This window comes from Macaca nemestrina, chromosome 3 (assembly GCF_043159975.1).
Source record: "Macaca nemestrina isolate mMacNem1 chromosome 3, mMacNem.hap1, whole genome shotgun sequence".
In the NCBI taxonomy this organism is placed as follows: Eukaryota; Metazoa; Chordata; class Mammalia; order Primates; family Cercopithecidae; genus Macaca; species Macaca nemestrina.
The window spans coordinates 148070687-148091878 of NC_092127.1; the positions used below are offsets into that span (position 1 = coordinate 148070687).

At 38.6% G+C, this 21192-nt stretch overlaps 1 protein-coding gene across 5 annotated transcripts in view; it reads right to left on the bottom strand.

Moving 5' to 3' along the window:
* LOC105464787 (cell wall biogenesis 43 C-terminal homolog) overlaps window positions 1-21192 on the bottom strand; it is a 140913-nt gene that overhangs the window by 51128 nt on the left and 68593 nt on the right. The gene's annotated exons all lie outside the window — the stretch shown is intronic.

A 21192-nucleotide genomic window follows, 5' to 3' on the forward strand; every position in this document is an offset into this window, starting at 1 on the left:
AAATTGATTAGCTAAATTTTGGTGCATCCATACAATGAAATATTATGCAATCATTAAAAAATATTTGAAGAAGAATACTTTATTTCGGAATGAAGTTCATAATATACTAGTTGGATGAAATAATCAGATTAGCAAATAGAACAAAAACACACATGTACACACAGATATACATACATACATATATGTGTCATACATTTACAAAGGTGGGATAATTGTGTGATGTATAGATATATACAAGAGTGATGTCAGCAAGATGATAAAATAGGACTTTCCAGTGCTTTTCCTTGTAGAAACATCCATTTGAACAACTATCCATGCACAAAAATATCTTCACAAGAGTTAAAGATTTCAGATGAGAGAGTATAGCACTTGAATGTATTACAGAAATAAGAAAAGGCTCATTGAGAAGGGTAGGAAGGACAACTTCACATTACTTCTATCACTCCTCCCCCAAGACTAGGTAGCACAGTAAGTAGAGAGATAGATACTCTTCACGGGCTGAAAGGAGTGAAGTAAGCACCCAACTTTGCCACAGACCCCAGCACCAAGTCCAGGCCAATGAACATCAGCACCAGGCTGGCACCCACAGAACAAGCTTCCAGGCCAACCTAAACATGAGGCCATCCCCAACAACCCCAGGCCCTAAACTGGCCCTAGCAAATTCAGGCTCCAGGCCCACCCAAGGCTCCAGACTGGCACCAGTGCCAGGACACCCCGAAAATCCCCAGACTCCAGGCTAGAACACATGGACCTAGCCTTTAGGCCTGCCGCAGCTCCCGACCAACTCTGTGGTCCCTGACTCCAGTGCCCATGGACCTGGCCTCTAGAGCAATACCCACAGTCCCAGCCTCCAAGCCTACCCCAGTGCTAGGCTGGCCCCTATGCAACCAGCTCCAGGCCACCCCACAAAACCCCAGGCACCAGGTTAGCATTGCCAGTTCCAGGCTCCAGATTGGGCCCTGTGAACCCAGGCTCTAACGCACTGCAGCTCCAGACCAGTCCCTGCAGCCCCAGGTAACAGAATCTAGGCCAGCTCCAGCAATTCCAGAGTACAGGCCCACCATAGGAGACCCCAGCACTGGTTCAACATAGGAGGCCTAGGCTTCATGGGCCCAAGTTCCAGGTCTATCCCAATGCACCCAGGCACCAGTCTCATTTCAACACCAGGGTGGCTCCTGCAGACTCAGGCTCAAGGCCTAACCCCACACACCTACTCCTGGAATCAGGTTGGCTGTCATGGACCCAGAATTCAAGTCCAGTCCCTATTGACACAGGCTCCGGGCCCATCCCAATGGACCCCAGCACCAGATTGACCCCATAGACCCAGACACAAGGCCTATCCACTTGCTAACCCAGGCACCAAGCAAGTCTGCCCAAGAACTCTAGCATAAGCCCATGCATGAGCCCAGCTAGATAGCCCACTGAGAATCTTTGGACCAGCCAACTGGTAAACGCTTTCCCTGCCAAAGCCAATCTGTAAAGAGTAGAAGAGGTACCCACTTTTTCAAATGTGCAGAAACCAGGGCATGTCCACAAGGATCACAAATAATCAAGGAAACATGATACCACCAAAATAACAAATAAAGCACAAGTAACTGATGCTAATTAAAAACTGACTAATAAAAAATTCAAAATAATCATCTTGAAGCACCAATGAAAGACAGAGAGCCAAATCATGAGTGAACTCCCAGTCACAATTGCTTCAAAGAGAATAAAACACCTAGGAATGCAAGTAACAGGGGATGTGAAGGACCTCTTCAAGGAGAACTACAAACCACTGCTCAATGAAATAAAAGAGGACACAAACAAATGGAAGAACACTCCATGCCCATGGATAGTAAGAATCAATATCGTGAAAATGGGCATACTGACAAAGGTAATTTATAGATTCAATGCTATCCCCATTAAGCTACCAATGACTTTCTTCACAGAATTGGAAAAAAACTACTTTAAACTTCATCTGGAACCAAAAAAGAGTCTGCATTACCAAGAAAACCCTAAGTCAAAAGGACAAAGCTGGAGGCATCACATTACCTGACTTCAAACTGTACTACAAGGCTACCCTAACCAAAACAGCATGGTACTGGTACCAACACAGACATATTGACCAAGGAAACAGAACAGAGGACTCAGAAACAATACCACACATCTACAACCAACTGATCTTTGACAAACCTGACAAAAACAAGAAATGGGGAAAGGATTCCCTATTTAATAAATGGTGCTGGGAAAACTGGTTAGCCATAAGTAGAAAGCTGAAACTGGATCCCTTCCTTACACCTTATACAAAAATTAATTCACGATGGATTAAAGACTTAAATGTTAACCCTAAAACCATAAAAACCATAGAAGAAAACCTAGGCAATACCATTCAGGACATAGGCATGGGCAAGGACTTCATGTCTAAAACACCAAAAGCAATGGCAACAAAGGCCAAAATTGACAAATGGGATCTCATTAAACTAAAGAGCTTCCGCACAGCAAAAGAAACTACCATCAGAGTGAACAGGTAACCTCCAGAATGGGAGAAAATTTTTGCAATCTACTCATCTGACAAAGGGCTAATATCCAGAACCCACAAAGAACTCAAACAAATTCACAAGAAAAAAACAAACAACCCCATCAAAAAGTGGGCAAAGGATATGAACAGACACTTCTCAAAAGAAGACATTTATGCAACCAACAGACATGAAAAATTGCTCATCATCACTAGCCATCAGAGAAATGCAAATCAAAACCACAATGAGATACCATCTCATGCCAGTGAGAATGGCAATCATTAAAAAGTCAGGAAACAATAGGTGCTGGAGAGGATGTGGAGAAATAGGAACACTTTTACACTGTTGGCAGGACTGTATACTAGTTCAACCATTGTGGAAAACAGTGTGGCGATTCCTCAAGGATCTAGAACTAGAAATACTATTTGACCCAGCCATCCCATTACTGGGATTTATAACCCAAAGGATTATAAATCATGCTGCTATAAAGACACATGCACAGGTATGCTTATTACAGCATTATTCACAATAGCAAAGACTTGGAATTAACCCAGTCATCAATGACAGACTGGATTAAGAAAATGTGGCCCATATACACCATGGAATACTATGCAGCCATAAAAAAGGATGAGTTCATGTCCTTTGTAGGGACATGGATGCAGCTGGAAACCATCATTATCAGCAAACTTTCACAAGATCAGAAAACCAAACACTGCATGTTCTCACTCGTAGGTGGGAATTGAACAATGAGAACACTTGGGCACAGGAAGGGGAACATCACACACTGGGGCCTGTCGTGGGTTGGGGGAGGGATAGCATTAGGAGATATACCTAATGTAATTGATGAGTTAATGGGTGCAGCACACCAACATGGCACATGTGCACATATGTAACAAACCTGCACATTGTGCACATGTACCCTAGAACATAAAGTGTAATAAAAACAAAATAAAATAGTAATCATCTTGAAGCTAAGTGAGCTACAAGAGAACACAGATAGACAACTAAACAAAATAAGAAAAAGAGTACAGGAACTGAATGAGAAGTTCAATAAAGAGATAGAAATCATAAAAAAGAACCAAACAGAAATTCTAGAGCTAAGAAACATCATAACTAAACTGAAAAGTTTAATGAAGAGATTCAACAACAGACTCAACCAAGCAGAAGAATCAGAGAGCTCAAAGTATGGTCATTCAAAATTACCCAACCAGAGTAACAGAAAAAAGAGTGAAAAAGTGAAGATAGCCTACAGAAATTATAGGTCATCATTAAGTAAACCAATATACCTTATTGGTGTTCCAGAAGAAGCAGAGAAAGAAGGAAATAGGGGAAGAAATCTTATTTAAAGAAAAGCAGCTGAATACTTTCCAAATTTGGATAGGAAGATTAACATGCAGATCCATGAAGCCCAAAGCACCCCCACATATATTAAATATAATGAGATTGCCACCAAGACACGTTATAATCAAATTTTTAAAAATCGAAGACAAAAAGAAAATTTTGCAAGCAGTAAGAGAAAAACAAAGAGAAAAAACATTCAAAGGAACCCCTATAAGATTATCAGTGTATTTCTCAGTAGAAACCTTGCAGGTCAAAAGAAATTGAGATGATGTATTCAAAGTGCTAAAAGAAAACAAGGATTCTGCCAACCAATAATTCTATATAGCAAGGCTGTCCTTCAGGGACAAGGAGAGATAAGGACTTTCCCAAAGAGACAAAAGCTGCAGGAGTTCATCATCATTAGACACACCCTGTGAGAAATGCTAATGGGAGTTTTTCAAGCTGAAATGAAAGGACATTTACAATGTGAAAGTGTAAAACTTATTGTAAAGTTAACAATATAGTCAAATTCAGAAAACATTAATACTTTAATACTTATGCAGCATCATTTTAAACTCTAGTGTAAAAGTTAAAGGACAGAAGTATTAACATAACTACAAAAATTTGTTAATGGGTACATGATATATAAAATACATGAATTGTGACATCAATAACATAAAATGTAGTGGGAGGAAAAGCTAAATCTCAGAGTTTTTATATGCAGCAGACAAAGTTGTTTCCAGCTGAAAATAAATAATTATGTTTTATGTAAGACTCATGGTATCTACAAATATAAAACCTATGGTAGATACACAGAAGATAAAGAGAAAGCAATTAAAGCATACTATTACCAAAAAATCATCGATTCATAAGGGAAAAGAGTAAGAATAGAATGAAGGAACTGTAAAACAGTCAGAAAACAATTCTTTAAATGGCAATACTAAGTCCTTAACTATCAATAATTACTTTAAATGTAAATGGATTAAATTCTCTAATCAAAAGACAGAGTGGCTAAGTGGATTTAAAAAAATAAATTATAAGAAATTGCTGCCTATAAAAAAAACTCACTTTAGCTTGAAGGATATACATAGACTGAAAGTAAAGGTTTGGAAAGATATTCCATGCAAATGATAACCAAAAGTGATGAGGGGTGGCTCTACTTAGACAAACTAGACTTTAAGTCAAAAACTGTCAGAGGAGACAAAGTAGGTCATTGTACTAAAGGGCTCAATTCATCAATATAACATAATAATTATAAATATATGTGCACCCACCATCAGAGCACCTAAATATATAAAGAAAATATTAACAGAACTGAAGGGAGAACTAGACAGCAATACAATGGTAGTAGGGGACTTCAATAACCCACTTCCAACAATGGATAAATCATCCAAATAGAAAATCAACAAGGAAATAGTAGACTTGAACAACATTATAGACCAAATCGACCTAACATATAGAGAGAGCATTTCATCCAACAGCAGCAGCATATACATTCTTTTCAGGTGCAAGTGAAAGGAAAATAAATCTTGTGGCCCCAAAATCACTAAGCTAGAGGGAAAAGTCAAGCTGGGATCCACTTAGGGCAAACCTGCCTCCCATTCTATTCAAAGTCATCCCTCTGCTCACAGAGATAAATGCATATCTGACTGCCTCTTTTGCAGAGGCTAATCAGAAACTCAAAAGAATGTAACCATTTGTCTCTTATCTATGACCTGAAAGCCTCCTCCCTGCTTCGAGATGTCCTGCCTTTGCTTCCAGTTGTCCTGCCATCCTGGACTGAACCAATGTTCATCTTACATATGTTGATTGATATCTCATGTCTCCCTAAAATACATAAAACCAAGCTGTGCTCTGACCACATTGGGCACATATCTTCAGGACCTCCTGAGGCTGTGTAACAGGTGTGCATCCATAACTTTGGCAAAATAAACTTCCTAAATTGACTGAGACCTGTCTCAGACTTTGGGGGTTCATAAATGCATGGAACATTCTCCAGGACAAAACTTATGTTAGGCCACAAAACAAGCCTTAACAAGTTCTAGAATACTGAAATCATTTTGAGTATCCTTTCCAACAACAATAGTTAAATTACAAATCAATAACAGGAGGAAAATTGGAAAATTCACAAATATGTAGAAATTAAACAACACTTGCCTAAACAGATAATGGATCAAAGAAGAAATCAAAAGGAAAAATTTAAATTTTGTTGAGACAAATAAAAATGGAAACACAATATACCCAAACTTATGGGACATAGCAAACACAATTTTAAAAGGGAAATTTTGTAGCAATAAACACCTACATTATGAAAAAATAAAGACATCAAACAACCTAACTTTATACCTGTGGGAGTAGAAAAAGAACAAGGCCCAAAGTCAACAAAAGAAAGGAAAATAATAAATATCAGAGCAAAAATAATGAAATAGAGGATAGAAAACTTAAAAAATGTCTATGAAACTAAGAGTTGTTTTTCTGAAAAGATAAAATGGACAAACTGTTAGCTGGACTTACTAAGAAAGAGAGAAAAATCAAATTAATAAAATTATAAATCAGTGTGGAAATGTTAAACTGATACCACAGAAACACAAATAATCATAAGTGACTACTATGAGCAATAATACGCCAAAAAATTGGATAGCCTAAAAGAAAGAAATGGACCAGTTCATAGCAACAATCTACCAAGACTGACAGATGAAGAAATTCAAAATCTGGACAGTTCAATAATGCATAAGGAAATTGCATCAGTAATCAAAAACCTCCTCAAAAGCAAAAAGCCCAGATCCAATGGCCTCACTGGTGAATTCTACAAAACATCTAAAGAAAAATTAGGCCAAGTATGGTGGCTCATGCCTGTAATCCCAGCACTTTGAGAGGCCAAGGCAGGCAGATCACCTGAGTTGAGGAGTTTGAGACCAGCCTGGCCAATATGGTGAAACCCTATCTCTACTAAAAGTACAAAAATTAGCTGGGCATGGTGGCAGGTGCCTATAATCCCAGCTACTGAGGAGGCTGAGGCAGGAGAATTGCTTGAACCGGGGAGGCAGAGGTTGCAGTAAGCTGAGATCATGCCATTGCATTCCAGCATGGGTGACAAGAGTGAGACTCTATCTCAAAAAAAAAAGAAGAAGAAGAAAAGAAGAAAGAAAAATTAATTCCCATCCTTCTCCAACTCTTTCATAATTGAAGAGGAGGGAACACTTGCAAATTCAGTTTATGAGGCCATTATTAGCCTGTTACCAAAGCCAGACAAGGATGCTACAAGAAAAGCAAATTATAGGCCAATATCCCTAATGAACACACATGTAGAAAATCCTCAACAAAATGCTAGCAAACTGAATTCAACAGTATATTAAAAGGATCATACACCATGATCAAGGGGAATTTATCCTTAGGATGCAATGATAGTTAAATATATGCAAACCAATAGATATGATACAATGTATTAACAGGGTAAAAGACAAAAATCATGTGATCATCTCAATAGATGCAGAAAAAGCATCTGAAAATTTGAACTTTTCATGATAAAAACTCTCAAACAAATTAGGCATAGCAGAAATAGACCTCATCATAACAAAGGCCATATATGACAACCCACAGCTAGCATCAATACCCAGTGATTAAAAGTTTAAAGCTTTTACTCTGGGATCAGGATCAAGACAAGGATGCCCACTCTCAGCACTTCTATTCAACATAGTACTGAAAGTCCTAGCTAGAGCAATTAAGCAAGTAAAAGAAATAAAATACATCTAAATTGGAAAGGAAAAATTTAAATTGTCCCTATTTGCAGATGACAAGAATATATATATATATATATATATATATATATATATATATATATACCTAAAAACTCCACTGAAAAACTGTTAGAATTAATAAATTCAGTAAATTTGCAGGATACAAGATCAGCTTATAAAAATCAGTAGCATTTCTATATACTACCAATGAACTATTGGAAAAAGAAATCAAGAAAACAATCCCATTTACAATAGCATCAAAAAATACTTAGGAATAAATTTAACCAAGGAGGTAAAATACCTGTACACTGAAAACCATAAAATAATGATGAAAGAAATTTAAGAGCACAAATTAATGGAAACATATCTTGTGTTCATGAATTGGAATAATCAATATTGTTAAAATATTCATACTACCCAAAGCAATCTGCAGATTCAAAGTAATCCTTATCAAAATTCCAATGACATTTTTCACAGGAATAGAAAAATCAACCCTAAAATTTGTATAAGACCACAAAACACCTCAGGTAGCCTAAGCAATCATAAGCAAAAAGAACAAAGCTGAGGGCATCACACTATCAGATTCCAAAATACACAACAAACCTGTAGTAATTAAAACAGCATGGTACTGGCATAAAAACAGATCTATAGATCAATAGAACAGAATAGAGAGCCTAGAAATAAATCCACACATTTACAGTCAATTGATCTTTGACAAAGGTACCCCAAACACACAATGAGGAAAGGACAACTTTCTCAATAAGCAGTGGTGGGGGAACTGGGTATCCACATGCAGAAGAATGAAATCGGACTCTTACCTCATACCATATACAAAAATCAACTCAAAATAGATTAAAGATTTGGGGACTTGAAACTGTGAAACTGCTAGAAGAAAACATCAAGAAAAATTTCTGACATTGGTCTGGGCAATGATTTTTTTAATATGATCCTTAAAGCAAAGGAAACAATAGCAAAAATAGACAAATGGGATTGTATCAAACTAATAGCTTCTATATAGCAAAGAAAACAATCAACAGAGTGAAGAGACAACCTACAGAATGAGAGAATATATTTACAAACCATATATATGTTGAGTATTCTTTATCCAAAATCACTGGAACCAGAAGTATTTCAGATTTTGGATTCATTTTTTGGAATATTTGTATTACACTTACTGTTTGAGCATCCCAAATCCAAAAGTACAAAATCTGAAATGCCCCAAGCATTTCCTTTGAGCACTGTGTCCGTGCTCAAAAAGTTTTGAATTTTGGAGCATTCTGAATTTTGGATTTTTTTACTTGAGATGTTCAACCTATATCTAATACATGGCTAATATCTAAAATATATAAGAAACTCAAAAATCTTAATAGCAAGAAAACAAACATGGATAAATATTTCTCAAAAGAAGACATCCAAGTAGCCAGCTAGTATGTGAATAAATGCTCATCACTAATCAGGGAAATGCAAATTAAAAGCGCAACGAGACATCACCTCACACCTGTTAAAATGGCTAGTGCCAGAAAGGCAAGACAGCAAATGTTGGCAGGAGATGTACAGCAAAAGGAACCCTTGTTCACTGTTGTGGGGAATGCAAATTAGTATAACCATTGTGGAAAACATTACAAAAGTTCCTTTAAAAATTTAAAATAGAACTACCATATGATCCAACAATCCCACTTCTTGGTATATATCCAAATGAAAGAAATTAGTATTGAAGAAATATCTGTACTCCCACATTCACTGCAGCATTTTTCACTGGAGTCAAGAAATATAATCAACCTAAGTGTCCATTGACAGATGAATGGATAAAGAAAATGCAGCTATACACAAACATGTGTATGTATGGAATAGTATTCAGCCTGAGAAGAAGAAATCTTGTCATTTGTAACAACATGGATGAACCTAGAGGACATCATGCTAAGTGAAATAATCCAGACCCAGAAAGGCAAATACGTCATGATCTCATTTATATGTAAAATTTGAAAAAAATTTAACTCGTGGAAGCAAAGAGTAGAATGGTGGTTGCCAGGGGCTGGGGGAGATGAGGGTTGAGAAGATGTTGGTGAAATGATACAAAGTTTCAATTTGACAGGATGAAAAATTTCTGGAGATCTATTGTAAAGCATTGTGACTGTAGTTAATAATAATGTATTGTATATTTGAAAATTGCTATGAGAGTAGATCTTAAATACTCTCATCACAGTTTTAAAATTAAGACATGCCTTCTACTTATGCCTTTGTTATTTTCATAATTAAACTGAGTGAGAAAGCAAATCTAGCTCCCTTCACAGTTGGTTTGGATCAATCTGCCATTGTGGTTAGCCAAAAATATTTTATTTGGATTTCTCTGCACTCCTGCTACATAAAGAATAATGACACAAGAAAATCCTTTCCTTCCCTGATTTTCTAGCTTCAAGAAACCATCTCAATAAGCAAAAGGAGGGAATCCTTCTATTTTACTTCTACCATTACTAGTGGAAATTCTAAGGTTGCTTTTGCAGCTACTGTTAAACCACAAGCATTCACTATGCACTATTCTAACAACTTTTTGTGCCATGCATGCTTCATATAGCCTTAGGAGGTAACCACTACTATTTTTCCCATTTTTAGATGAGGCACTTGAGGCTCAGAGAGGTTAAGCAACTGGCCCACAGTTACCCAGCTGTTCACTGGCAAGAGTGAGGATTTGAGCCAGACAAATGACCCCAGGGCCCAGGCTTTTCCTAGTCACATTACACTTACACAGGGTAAGATCAATACAGGAATTGGAACAAATTGAGACTTGGTGATAATTCTCCTCATATTCATCACCTACACTTTGGTACAATTTTTTCTTGTTGTAAGGAGGGACAAGGAAGAAAAAGAGAATGGAGAAATTTCTTTCTTCCCCCAACAAAATGAGAAATGTCTATAGCTATTAGCTGGTAAAAGTGATAGAAATGTCAAATAATAATAATGTATATGACATGTTCTGTGTTTGACTTTATGTAGAAGTTTCCTCTCACTATCCAGTCATGGGGGAGAAAAGAGCACATACTCCATCTCGTATGTTTTGCTGCAAATAGATTTCTCTTCTAAAAACAAAACAAGGCCAGGCATGGTGACTCACATCTGTAATCCCAGCACTTTGGGAGGCCAAGGCAGGTGGGTCACCTGAGGTCAGGAGTTTGAGACCAGCCTGACCAATATGGTGAAACTCTGTCTCTACTAAAAATACAAAAATTAGCCAGGCATCAGGGCATGAAACTGTAGTCTTACCTACTTAGGAGGCTGAGACAGAAGAATTGCTTTAACCTAGGAGACAGAGGTGGCAGTGAGTTGAGATCGCGCCACTGCACTCCAGCCTGGGTGACAGAGCAAGACTCCATCTCAAAATATATATATATATATATTTCACATGGTAATGAATTTTTCACATGCAATGTAAATGAATTATCCATGATCCATAGTCTCAATCCTAACTGCACATTAAAATAAACTGAAAATAATTTTTTAAATCCCAAAGCCCAGGTACCATGCCAGGAGGTCCTGATAAATTGGTCTGGGGTTGGTCCCAGGCAGTGGTATTTTTTTTAATTAATAATTATTTTTTGCTGCTTATTTTATTTTATTCTATCTTTTATTATAATTTAAGTTCTAGGGTATATGTGCACAACATGCAGGTTTCTTACGTATGTATCCATGTGCCATGTTGGTGTCTTGCACCCATTAATTTGTCATTTACATTAGGTGTATCTCCTAAAGTTCCCCTCCCCCCTCCCCCCACCCCTCGAAAGGACCGGGTGTGTGATGTTCCCCTTCCTGTGTCCAAGTGTTCTCATTGTTCAATTCCTACCTATGAGTGAGAACATGCTGTGTTTGGTTTTTTGTGCTTGCAATAGTTTGCTGAGAATGATGGTTTCCAGCTGCATCCATGTCCCTACAAAGGACATGAACTCATCTTTTTTTCCGACTGCATAGTATTCCATGGTGTATATGTGCCACATTTTCTTAATCCAGTCTGTCATTGATGGACATTTGGGTTGGTTCCAAGTCTTTGCTATTGTGAATAGTGACACAATAAACATGCCTGTGCATATGTCTTTATAGCAGCATGATTTATAATCCTTTGGGTATATATGCAGTAATGGGATGGCTCCGTCAAATGGTATTTCTAGTTCTAGATCCTTGAGGAATCACCACACTGTTTTCCACAATGGTTGAACTAGTTTACAGTCCCACCAGCAGTATAAAACTGTTCCTATTTCTCCACATGCTCTCCAGCACCTGTTGTTTCCTAATTTTTTAATGATTGCCATTCTCACTGGTGTGAGATGGTATCTCATTGTGGTTTTGATTTGCATTTCTCTGATGGCCAGTGATGATGAGCATTTTTTCATGTGTCTGTTGGCTGTATGCATGTCTTCTTTTGAGAAATGTCTGTTCATATCCTTTGCCCACTTTTTGATGGGGTTGTTTGTTTTTTTCTTGTAAATTTGTTTGAGTTCTTCATAGATTCTGGATATTAGCCCTTTGTCAGACGAGTAGATTGCAAAAATTTTCTCCCATTCTGGAGGTTACCTGTTCACTCTGATGGTAGTTTCTTTTGCTGTGCAGGAGCTCTTTAGTTTAATGAGATCCCATTTGTCAATTTTGGCTTTTGTTGCCGTTGCTTTTGGTGTTTTAGACATGAAGTCCTTGCCCATGCCTATGTCCTGAATGGTATTGCCTAGGTTTTCTTCTGTGGTTTTTATGGTTTTAGGGCTAACATTTAAGTCTTTAGTCCATCTTGAATTAATTTTTGTATAAGGTGTAAGGAAGCGATGCAGTTTCAGCTTTCTACTTATGGCTAACCAGTTTTCCCAGCACCATTTATTAAATAGGGAATCCTTTCTCCATTTCTTGTTTTTGTCAGATTTGTCAAAGATCAGATGGTTGTAGATGTGTGGTATTATTTCTGAGTCCTCTGTTCTGTTCCCTTGGTCAATATGTCTGTGTTGGTACCAGTACCATGCTGTTTTGGTTAGGGTAGCCTTGTAGTATAGTTTGAAGTCAGGTAGCGTGATGCCTCCTGCTCTGTTCTTTTGGCTTAGGATTGTCTTGGCAATGTGGGCTCTTTTTTGGTTTCATATGAACTTTAAATTAGTTTTTTCCAATTCTGTGAAGAAAGTCATTGGTGGCTTGATGGGGATAGCATTGAATCTATAAATTACCATGGGCAGTATGGCCATTTTCATATTGACTCTTCCTATTCATGAGCATGGAATGCTCTTCCATTTGTTTGTGTCCTCCTGTATTTCGTTGAGCAGTGGTTTGTAGTTCTCCTTGAAGAAGTCCTTCACGTCCCTTGTAAGTTGGATTCCTAGGCATTTTATTCTCTTTGAAGCAATTGTGAATGGGAGTTCACTCATGATTTGGATCTCTGTTTGTCTGTAATTAGTGTAAGAGAATGCTTGTGATTTTTGCACATTGATTTTGTATCCTGAGACTTTGCTGAAGTTGCTTATTAGCTTAAGGAGATTTTGGGCTGAGACAATGGGTTTTCTAAATATACAATCATGTCGTCTGCAAACAGGGACAATTTGACTTCCTCTTTTCCTAATTGAATACTGTTTATTTCTTTCTCCTGCCTGATTGCCCTGGCCAGAACTTCCAACACTATGTTGAATAGGAGTAATGAGGGAGGGCATCCCTGTCCTATGCCCATTTTCAAAGAGAATGCTTCCAGTTTTTGCCCATTCCATATGATATTGGCTGTGGGTTTGTCATAAATAGTTCTTATCATTTTGAGATATGTCCCATCAATACCTAGTTTATTGAGGGTCTTCAGCATGAAGCACTGTTGAATTTGGTCAAAGGCCTTTTCAGCATCTATTAAGATAATCACGTGGCTTTTGTCTTTGGTTCTGTTTATATGCTAGATTACTTTTATTGATTTCGTATGTTGAACCAGCCTTGCATCCTAGGGATGAAGCCCACTCGATCATGGTGGATAAGCTTTTTGATGTGCTGCTGGATTCGCTTTGCCAGTGTTTTATTGAGGATTTTTGCATTGATGTTCATCAGGGATATTGGTCTAAAATTCTCTTTTTTTGTTGTGTCTCTGCCAGGCTTTGGTATCAGCATGATGCTGGCCTCATGAAATAAGTTAGGGAGGATTCCCTCTTTTTCTATTGATTGGAATAATTTCAGAAGGAATGGTGCCAGCTCCTCCTTGTACCTCTGGTAGAATTCAGCTGTGAATCCATCTGGTCCTGGACTGTTTTTGTTGGTAGGCTATTAATTATTGCCTCAATTTCAGAGCCTGTTATTACTCTATTGAGAGATTCAACTTCTTCCTGGTTTAGTCTTGGGAGGGTGTATGTGTCCAGGAATTTATCCATTTCTTCTAGATTTTCTAGTTTATTTGTGAAGAGGTACTTACAGTATTCTCTGATAGTAGTTTGTATATCTGTGGGATTGGTTGTGATATCCCCTTTATCATTTTTTATTGCATCTATTTGATTCTTCTCTTTTCTTCTTTATTAGTTTTACTAGTGGTCTATCAATCTTTTTTTTATTTGATAGATTTTTTTTTTGAAGATTCGCATTTCTTTTTACTATCTTTTTTTTATTATTACAGTGTAAGTTCTAGGGTACATGAGCACAATGTGCAGGTTTGTTACATATGTATACTTGTGCCATGTTGGTGTGCTGCACCCATCAACTCATCAGCACCCATCGACTCGTCATTTATATCAGGTATAACTCCCAATGCCTTCCCTCCCCCTGCCTCCCTCCCCATAATAGGCCCCGGTGTGTGATGTTCCCCTTCCAGAGTCCAAGTGATCTCATTGTTCAATTCCCACCCATGAGTGAGAACATGCGGTGTTTGGTTTTCTGTTCTTGTGATAGTTTGCTGGGAATGATGGTTTCCAGCTGCATCCATGTCCCTACAAAGGACATGAGTTCATCCTTTTTTATCACTGCATAGTATTCCATGGTGTATATGTGCCACATTTTCTTAATCCAGTCTGTCACTGATGGACATTTGGGTTGATTCCAAGTCCTTACTATTGTGAATAGTGCCACAATAAACATGCCTGTGCATGTGTCTTTATAGCAGCATGATTTATAATCCTTTGGGTATATACACAGTAATGGGATGGCTGGGTCAAATAGTATTTCTAGTTCTAGATCCTTGAGGAATCGCCACACTGTTTTCCACAATGGTTTAACCAGTTTACAATCCCACCAACAGTGTAAAAGTGTTCCTATTTCTCCACATGCTCTCCAGCACTGTTGTTCCCTGACCTTTTAAGGATTGCCATTCTAACTGGTGTGAGATGGTATCCCATTGTGGTTTTGATTTGCATTTCTCTGATAGCCAGTGATGATGAGTATCTTTTCATGTACCTGTTGGCTGTATGCATGTCTTCTTTTGAGAAATGTCTGTTCATATCCTTTGCCCAATTTTTGATAGGGTTGTTTGCTATTTTCTTGTAAATTTGATTGACTTCTTTGTAGGTTCTGGATATTAGCCCTTTGTCAGATGAGTAGATTGCAAAAGTTTTCTCACATTCTGTTGGTTGCCTGTTCACTCTGATGGTAGTTACTTTCACTGTGCAGAAGCTCTTTAGTTTAATTTGATCCCATTTGTCAATTTTGGCTTTTGTTGCCGTTGCTTTTGGTGTTTTAGACATGAAGTCCTTGCCCATGCCTATGTCCTGAATGGTATTACCTAGGTTTTCTTCTAGGGTTTTTATGGTATTAGGTCTAACATTTAAGTCTCTAATCTATCTTGAATTAATTTTCATATCAGGAGTAAGGAAAGCATCCAGTTTCAGCTTTCGACTTATGGCTAGTCAATTTTCCCAGCACCATTTATTAAATAGTGAATCCTTTCTCCATTTCTTGATTTTCTCAGGTTTGTCGAAGATCAGATGGCTGTAGATGTGTGGTATAACTTCTGAGGGCTCTGTTCTGTTCCATTGGTCTATATCTCTGTTTTGGTACCAGTACCATGCTGTTTTGGTTACTGTAGCCTTGTAGTACAGTTTGAACTCAGGTAGCATGATGCCTCCAGCTTTGTTCTTTTGACTTAGGATTGTCTTGGCAATGTGGACTCTTTTTTGGTTCCATATGAACTTTAAAGCACTTTTTTCCAATTCTGTGAAGAAACTCATTGGTAGCTTGATGGGAATAGCATTGAATCTATAAATTACCTTGGGCAGTATGGCCATTTTCACGATATTGATTCTTCCTATCCATGAACATGGTATGTTCTTCCATTTGTTTGTGTCCTCTTTTATTTCACTGAGCAGTGGTTTGTAGTTCTCCTTGAAGAGGTCCTTTACATCCCTTGTAAGTTGGATTCCTAGGTATTTTATTCTCTTTGAAGCAATTGTGAATGGAAGTTCATTCATGATTTCGCTCTCTGTCTGTTACTGGTGTATAAGAATGCTTGTGATTTTTGCACATTGATTTTGTATCCTGAGACTTTGTTGACGTTGCTTATTAGCTTAAGGAGATTTTGGGCTGAGATGATTGGGTTTTCTAAATATACAATCATGTCATCTGCAAACAGGGACAATTTGACTTCTTCTTTTCCTAACTGAATACCCTTGATTTCTTTCTCTTGCCTGATTGCCCTAGCCAGAACTTCCAACACTATGTTGAATAGGAGTGGTGAGAGAGGGCATCCCTGTCTTGTGCCAGTTTTCAAAGGGAATGCTTCCAGTTTTTGCCCATTCCGTATGATATTGGCTGTGGGTTTGTCATAAATAGCTCTTATTATTTTGAGATATGTTCCATCAATACCAAATTTATTGAGAGTTTTTAGCATAAAGGGCTGTTGAATTTTGTCAAAAGCCTTTTCTGCATCTATTGAGATAATCACGTGGATTTTGTCTTTGGTTCTGTTTATATGCTAGATTATGTTTATTGATTTGCATATGTTGAACCAGCCTTCATCCCAGGGATGAAGCCCACTTGGTCATGATGGATAAGCTTTTTGATATGCTGCTGGATTCGGTTTGCCAGTATTTTATTGAGGATTTTTGTATCGATATTCATCAGGGATATTGGTCTAATATTCTCTTTTTTTGTTGTTGTGTCTCTGCCAGGCTTTGGTATCAGGATGACGTTGGCCTCATATAATGAGTTAGGGAGGATTCCCTCTTTTACTATTGGTTGGAATAGTTTCAGAAGGAATGGTACCAGTTTCTCCTTGTACCTCTGGAAGAATTCAGCTGTGAATCCGTTTGGCCCTGGATTTTTTTTGGTTGGTAGGCTATTTATTATTGCCTCAATTTCAGAGACTATTATTGGTCTATTCAGGGAATCAGCTTCTTCCTGGTTTAGTCTTGGGAGAGTGTAAGTGTCCAGGAAATTATCCATTTCTTCTAGGTTTTCTAGTTTATTTGCATAGAGGTGTTTATAGTATTCTCTGATGGTAGTTTGTATTTCTGTGGGGTCGGTGTCATATCCCCTTTATCATTTTTATTGTGTCTATTTGATTCTTCTCTCTTTTCTTCTTTATTAGTCTTGCTAGCAGTCTATCAATTTTGTTGATCTTTTCAAAAAACCAGCTCCTGGATTCATTGATTTTTTTTTGGAGGGTTTTTTGTCTCTATCTCCTTCAGTTCTGCTCTGATCTTAGTTATTTCTTGCCTTCTGCTAGCTTTCGAATGTGTTTGCTCTTGCTTCTCTAGTTCTTTTAATTGTGATGTTAGGGTGTCAATTTTAGATCTCCTCCTTTCTCTTATGAGCGTTTAGTGCTAAAAGTTTCCCTCTACACACTGCTTTAAAGTGTTCCAGAGATTCTGGTATGTTGTATCTTTGTTCTCATTGGTTTCAAAGAACATCTATATTTCTGCCTTCATTTCGTTACATACCCAGTAGTCATTCAGGAGCAGGTTGTTCAATTTCCATGTAGTTGAGCGGTTTTGATTGAGCTTCTTAGTCCTGAGTTCTAGTTTGATTGCACTGTGGTCTGAGAGACAGTTTGTTATAATTTCTGTTCTTGTACATTTGCTGAGGAGTGCTTTACTTCCAACTATGTGGTCAATTTTTGAATAAGTGCAATGTGGTGCTGAGAAGAATGTATATTCTGTTGATTTGGGGTGGAGAGTTCTGTAGATGTCTATTAGGTCCGCTTATTGCAGAGTTGAGTTCAATTCCTGGATTTCCTTGTTAACTTTCTGTCTTGTTGATCTGTTGAATGTTGACAGTGTTGTTGACAGGGGTGTTGACGTCTCCCATTATAATTGTATGGGAGCCTAAGTGTCTTTGTAAGTCTCTAAGGACTTGATTTATGAATCTGGGTTCTCCTGTATTGGGCACACATATATTTAGGATAGTTAGCTCTTCCCGTTGAATTGATCCCTTGACCACCATTATGTAATGGCCTTCTTTGTCTCTTTTGATCTTTGATGATTGAAAGTCTCTTTTATTAGAGACTAGGATTGCAACCCCTGCTTTTTTTTTTTTTTTTTTTTTTTTTTTTTTTTTTTTTTTTGGTTCTCCATTTGCTTGGTAGATCTTCCTCCATCCCTTTATTTTGAGCCTATGTGTGTCTCTGCATGTGAGATGGGTCTCCTGAATGCAGCAAACTGATGGGTCTTGACTCTATTCTATTTGCCAGTCTGTGTCTTTTAATTGTACCATTTAGTCCATTTATATTTAAGGTTAATATTTTTATGTGTGAACTTCATCCTGTCCTTGTAGTATTAGCTGGTTATTTTGCTCGTTAGTTGATGCTGTTTCTTCCTAGCATCGATGGTCTTTACATTTTGGCATGTTTTTGTAATGGCTAGTACCGATTGTTCCTTTCCATGTTTAGTGCTTCCTTCAGGATCTCTTGTAGGGCAGGCCTGGTGGTGACAAAATCTCTAAGCATTTGCTTGTCTGTAAAGCATTTTATTTCTCCTTCACTTGTGAAACTTAGTTTGGCTGGATATGAAATTCTGGGTTTAAAATTCTTTTCTTTAAGAATGTTGAATATTGGCCCCCACTCTCTTCTGGCTTGTAGTGTTTCTGCTGAGAGATCTGCTGTTAGTCTGATGGGCTTCTCTTTGTGGGAAACCCGATGTTTCTCTCTGACTGCCCTTAACATTTTTTCCTTCATTTCAACTTTGGTGACTGTGACAATTACGTGTCTTAGAGTTGCTCTTCTCAAGGATTATCTTTGTGACGTTCTTTGTATTTCTTGAATTTGAATGTTGGCCTGCCTTACTAGGTTGGGGAATTTCTCCTGGATGATATCCTGAAGAGTGTTTTCCAACTTGGTTCCATTTTCCCCGTCACTTTCAGGCACACCAATCAGACGTAGATTTGGTCTTTTCACGTAATCCCACACTTCGTGGAGGCTTTGTTCATTTCTTTTTCCTTTTTTTCTCTAGACTCCTCACTTCATTTCATTCATTTGATCATCAATCATTGATACTCTTTCTTCCAGTTTATCGAGTCAGTTACTGAAGCTTGTGCATTTTTCACATATTTCTCGTGTCATGGTTTTTATCTCTGTCAGTTCATTTATGGCCTTCTCTGCATTGATTATTCTAGTTATCCATTCTTCCATTCTTTTTTCAAGATTTTTAGTTTCTTTGCACTGGTTACGTAGTTCCTCCTGTAGCTCTGAGAAGTTTGATCAGCCGAAGCCTTCTTCCCCCAACTCATCAAAGTTATTCTCTGTCCAGCTGGTCCATTGCTGGTGATGAGCTACGTTCCTTTGGAGGGGGAGATATGCTCTGATTTTTTGAATTTCCAGCTTTTTCCTCATCTTTGTGGTTTTATCTGACTTTGGTCTTTGATGATGGTGAGGTAGTGATGGTGTTTTGGTGTGGGTGTCCTTTCTGTTTGTTAGTTTTCATTCTACTTGTCAGGGCCCTCAGCTGTAGGTCTGTTGGAGATTGCTTGAGGTCCACTCCAGACCCTGTTTGCCTGGGTATCAGCAGCGGAGGCTGCAGAAGATTGAATATTGCTGAATAGTGAGTGCTGCTTTCTGATTCTTGCTCAGGAAGCTTAGTCTCGGGGGTGTACCCCACCTTTTGAGGTGTGAGGTGTTGGTCTGCACCTAGAGGGGGATGTCCCCCAGTTAGGCTACTCAGGGGTCAGGGACCCCCTTGAGCAGGCAGTCTGTCCGTTCTCAGATCTCAACCTCTGTGCTGGGAGATCCACTGCTCTTCAAAGCTGTCAGACAGGGTCATTAACATCTGCAGAGGTTTCTGCTGCTTTTTGTTTCACTGTGCCCTGTCCCCAGAGGTGGAGTCTACAGAGACAGGCAGAGACAGGCAGAGACAGGCAGAAATAGGCAGAGACAGGCAGGCCTCCTTGACTTGCAGTGGGCTCCACCCAGTTCGAGCTTCCCAGAGGTTTTGTTTACCTACTTAAGTCTCAGCAATGGCTGGCACCCCTCCCCCAGCCTCGCTGCTGCCTTGTAGTTAGATCTCAGACTGCTGTGCTGGCAATTAGGGAGGCTCCGTGGGCGTGGGACCCTCCTGGCCAGGTGTGGTATATAATCTCCTGGTGTGCCATTTGCTAAGACCTTTGGTAAAGCACAGTATTAGGGTGGGAGTTGCCCAATTTTCCAGGTGTTGTGTGTCTCCATTTCTAAAGGGATTCCCTTCCCCCTTGCACCTCCCAGGTGAGGTGATGCCTTGTCCTGCTTCAGCTGTTGCTGGTCGGGCTGCACCAGCTGACCAGCACCAATTGTCCAGCACTCCTCAGTGAGATGAACCCGGTACCTCAGTTGAAAATGCAGAAATTTTCACATTGGGAGCTGGAGGCTGGAGCTGTTCCTATTCGGCCATCTTGCTCCAGATCTCCATTTTGGTCTATCAATCTTGTTGATCTTTTCAAAAAGCCAGCTCCTGGATTCATTGATTTTTTTGAAGGATTTTTTTGTGTCTCTATCTCCTTCAGTTCTGCTCTGATCTTAGTTATTTCTTGCCTTCTGCTAGCTTTCGAATGTGTTTGCTCTTGCTTCTCTAGTTCTTTTAATTGTGATGTTAGGGTGTCAATTTTAGATCTTTCCTGCTTTCTCTTGTGGGCCTTCAGTGCTAAAAGTTTCCCTCTACACACTGCTTTAAATGTGTCCCAGAGATTCTGATATGTTGTGTCTTTGTTCTCATTGGTTTCAAAGAACATCTTTATTTCTGCCTTCATTTCATTATGTACCCAGTAGTCGTTCAGGAGCAGGTTGTTCAGTTTCCATGTAGTTGAGCGGTTTTGATTGAGTTTCTTAATCCTGAGTTCTAGTTTGATTGCACTGTGATCTGAGAGACAGTTTGCTATGATTTCTGGTCTTTTACATTTGCTGAGGAGTGCTTTACTTCCAACTATGTGGTCAGTTTTTGAATAAGTGCAATGTGGTGCTGAGGAGAATGTATATTCTGTTGATTTGGGGTGGAGAGTTCTGTAGATGTCTGTTAGGTCCGCTTGTTGCAGAGTTGAGTTCAATTCCTGGATATCCTTGTTAACTTTCTGTCTTGTTGATCTGTCTAATGTTGATAGTGGGGTGTTAAAGTCTCCAATTATTATTGTGTGGGAGTCTAAGTCTCTTTGTAGGTCTCCAAGGACTTGCTTTATGAATCTGGGTGCTCCTGTATTGGGTGCATATTTAGGATAGTTATCTCTTCTTGTTGAATTGATCCCTTTACAATTATGTAATGGCCTTC